This window comes from Marmota monax, unplaced genomic scaffold, assembly GCF_021218885.2.
Source record: "Marmota monax isolate L192 unplaced genomic scaffold, Marmota_monax_Labrador192_F-V1.1 WCK01_AAM20220418_F8-fsc01750, whole genome shotgun sequence".
Classification (NCBI taxonomy): Eukaryota; Metazoa; Chordata; class Mammalia; order Rodentia; family Sciuridae; genus Marmota; species Marmota monax.
In genome coordinates, this window is record NW_026693327.1 from 1,259 (window position 1) to 5,581 (window position 4,323).

The following is a 4,323-nucleotide window of genomic DNA, read 5'->3' on the forward strand; positions in this document are numbered from 1 at the left end:
GCTATGAGAATCATAGATACTTTCCCTGCAGGAGTCAGGAGTTGGGAGAGATTAAAGAAGTAGAGTGAAAGAAACAAATGATATATTTTCTTCTGCAAGCTCTCTTGGCAAAAAAAAAAAAAAGAAAGAAAGAAAGAAAGAAAGAAAGAAAGAAAGAAAGAAAGAAAAGAAAAGAAATAACTTTTCCATAGTCTTCTATGTGAGATGTCCCCCAAAAGCTCACATGTGAGACAATGCAAGAAGGTTCAGAGAAGAAATGATTGGGGTATGGAAGCCTAAACACAATCAATGAATTACCCACCGGATGGGATTAACTGAGTGGTAACTGAAGGCTGGTGGGGTGTGGCTGGAGGAGGCGGGGCATTGGGGGCGTGGCTTGGGGCTTATATATTCGTATTTGCCGAGTGGATTCTCTCTCTCTGCTTTCTGATCATCACATGAGCTGTTTCCCTCAACTATATTCTTCTGCCATGACGTTCTGCCTGTCCTCAAGCCCTAAGGAATGGAGGCTGCTGTCTGTGGATTGAGACCTCTGAGGCCAGAAGCCCCCAGGTAAACTTTTTCTCCTGTAAAATTGTTCTGGTTGGGTCTTTTAGTGGCAACAGTGAAAAACCTCACTAAAACCCCGCTTCCAAACAGACTTGATTGAAGATTCATTGCCTAGGGTTGGTACATTAGAATTCCAAGAGCATTTAGGTTCTCTTAGCAAAAAAGTAAGCACAGGAGAAGAGCTATTAAGTTGGCAATGAAAGGAGTCTTTCATAGAGACACTCCCACATCTGGAATTATAAGCTAAATAAATAGCTCTAAATACATATCTGGAAGTAGTATCAATCCAAAATGATTTCCTGACTGGAAAGTGGGAATGGTCCTCTAGAACAAAGTTTTTGAAACCTACGGTAAATAAAACAACTAAAGGCACTTTTGCCAACCAAGCTATTTAAGAACCTCATGAAATAATAAACTCCGATGTTTGTAGACTTGCTCACTTTAATTGGTTTTTCAAATATGGCCTTTATCTGACTGGAAACCCAATATAGTTTATTTTGTTCTCAAAGTAAGCAAAGCAAACCTCCATTGTCCTTCAATGGTAAACCTAGTTTACAATTAGCCTGTTGTGCCATCTATCAATATCCTGCTCTAGTGACTTGCTTAAGTTGCAAATGTGTTTTTCTCAGGTCAACGTTTTATAAGCACTACAGATAGGCTTAGGATGCAGATGATATCCTATGGACCATTGTTGCTACCTTCTAGAATGAACAACCAGGAAAATAGTGGATACATAATATCTTTGGTCTTTCTCAACCTTTGACTCTGTAGACAGGGGCTCCTTAGTTGTGTCTTCTTGACTGGGCTGAACTACATTCCCAAGCAATGTCTCTTCTCCCTGTTTCTCATTAGGATGGGCCACCAAAAGCCCAGATGCAGGTCACAGAGAATCTGGGTGGTAATTTGCCAAGGGAATTAAAGCTGAATCATGCATTCTTGACTTAATTAACAAGTGAAAAATCGTGCATGTATTTATGATGTACAATGGGATATAGGTGTATATACTGTGAAATGATTAAATCAAACTTATTTATTAAGTGATTAAAGGAACTTATTCATCACTTCACATACTTATCACTTTTTGTGATAAGGACATTTAAAATTGACTCTCAGTAAATTTCAAGAAGAGAATACTTTAATATTAAGCATAGTCACTATGTTGTACAGTAGATCTCTGGAACATATTCTTCCTAACTGAAACATTGTAACCTTTGACCAGCATGTCCCCGTTCCATTCAACTTTTCCTTCTAACCCCTGGCAACTGCATTTTAACCTCTGCTTTTATGAATTTGATTTTTTTTTAAAGATTCCTTGTATAAGTGAAATCATATAGTCATTTTCTTTCCATTCTTGGCTTATCTCATTGAGCATAATGACCTCTAAATTTATCCATGCTATGGCAAATGATAAGATTTCCTTCCTTTTTAAAGGCTAAATAATATTCTATGGTCCAGTACTGGGGATATAACCCAGGGACTCAAACATGCTAGGCAAGCACTACACCACTGAACTACATTCCAGCACATCCACATTTTCTCTGTGCAGAACTGAGTCCTATCTTTTGTCAACAATGTTAAATACCTGAAGCTCAAGTACACTTAGAGATTTCAGATAAATCCAGGATATATTTAATCCTATTTCTTTTGAATTGATTTCTGCTGGATCTGATATCAGTATTGGTGTATCCATTAAATCAGGGATCCATTGGAGAAGCAGAATCACAGGTAGATTGATAAATAGATAGATAAAATAAAAGTACATATACATTTGGAATTGACCTTGACCTTGTGGAAGCCCTATGCACGACTGTTCTCTTCACATTTAATTCTGAAACTTGAAGTTCAAGGGAAGATAGTGGAAAAGAAAAGATGGATGCAAAGCAAAGGAATGAAGGAATGTGCTAGAATCCATTAACATGAACTGGTTCAATTGAGAATGTGCTGAAGCCCAGATCAATTCTTTTCTTTTCTTTTTTTTTTAAAGAGAGAGAGAGAGAGAGAGAGAGAGAGAGAGAGAGAGAGAATTTTTTAGTATTTATTTTTTAGTTTTTGGTGGACACAACATCTTTGTTTGTCTGTGGTGCTGAGGATCGAACCCAGGCCGCACGCATGCCAGGCGAGCGCGCTATCGCTTGAGCCATATCCCCAGCCCCTTCTTTTTTTTGAGGGGGTGTGGAGGGTAATGGGAATAGAACCAAAGACACTTTTTTCCTAAGTTACATTCCCAACCCTTGTTATTTTTATTTTGAGACAACGTCTCACTAAGTTCCTCAGACTGGCCTCAAACTTGCAATCCTCCTGCCTCAGCCTCCAGAATCACTAGGATTACAAATGTGCACCACTGTGCATGGCAATCTACATCAGTTCTTATCACCTCCGACCTTAGTCTGGGGAACCTGTAGAAGCCAGGACTCTTCACCATAATGCTGAACATATAATGCTGCTGTGAGCTTGGGAAGTTGAAGGAGGATGGGAGAGGGCAGAGCAGTTGCAGCCACTGCAGAGACCTGTAGTCACCACATCAACAATGTGTGTGAGCTACAGAATCTTGACACTGGCCTCAGGGTGCATTTTGCCGTCTGTGTTCTTACAATGACTGTATAGAAAAAAAGAGGCAGAGCATATGTGCCCCAGCCTGGTATCTGTGCCTGGTCTGTAATGTGAATGGAGACACACAGGGGAAAAGTCCTGAGGCTTCCTGTCCGCTCTCCAAACCTCCCATTAGAAGCTCTCTGTGACACACCCAGGAAAAGGACTTCTGGGGAATGGAGTTGAGTCTAGCCAAGCTGGCACATCACAGAGCTGCACACTTAAGAGTAACAGTTACAGAGAACAGCAAGACCTGATCCAAATAATGAATGGTCCAAATGTATCATTAACCTTGCAAGCTAATTTTTCTTTTTCCAAAAAGAAGGGCTACAGGTCACCAGTTCAATCCCTTAGGGATTGAACCTAGGGGTGCTTAACCACTGACCCACATCCCCAGCCTTTTTTTTTTTTTTTAAATGGGGTCTCACTAAGTTGCTTAGGGCCTCACTAAGATGCTGAGATGAGGCTGGCCTTCAACTTGCCATCCTCCTACCCCAGCCTCCTGAGTTGCTGGGATTACAGGAGTATGATACCACTGCTATTTAGTGCATCAGGTATTATCCTAAGCATCTAATATGTAGTGACTTCTTTCCGGGCCTTTTTGCCTCACTCTTGCCACTCTGCAATCCATCCTCCACATGGTGGCTTAACACACCCATCACACCGTGCAGCTCCACTGCCTCCATCTTCCAACGTCTCTCCTTCCGCACAGTGAAATCTGGGTCCCTGAGCCTGGCACCATGAGCTCTGCCCCCTGCCTTCTTCTCCCCATTCCTACTGATCCTTCCAGCTGTCTCTTCAAACCTGAGGCTCATTGTTCACGTTCCCTGATGACCTTTCTTTCCATCCTTCAGATTCCTTTCGAAATAGAACTTTTTCAGAGAAGCATTCCCTGACCAATACATCGTTTTTCTTTTAATTAACACATAACAATGGTACATATTTATGGACTACCAAGTGATGTTTTGAGGCACCTACACAGTGTACACAGTGCACAATGATAAGTAATTAATATGTTCATCACCCCGGCATTTCTCATTGCTTTGTGATAACAATATTTGAAATCCTCTCTTCTAGTCTTTTTTTCCTCTTAACTTTTTTTTTTCTTTTTAGTTACACATGACAGTAGAATGTATTTTGGCATATCATACACACATGGAGTATAAAAACAGAGATCCTATAGTA

General features: G+C 40.6%; 1 pseudogene; it reads left to right on the forward strand.

Annotated features, from left to right (window-relative positions):
- Positions 1-3,105: 3,105 nt before the first annotated feature.
- Positions 3,106-3,227, forward strand: LOC124100995 (small nucleolar RNA SNORA51; annotated as a pseudogene).
- The last annotated feature ends 1,096 nt before the right edge of the window (positions 3,228-4,323 follow it).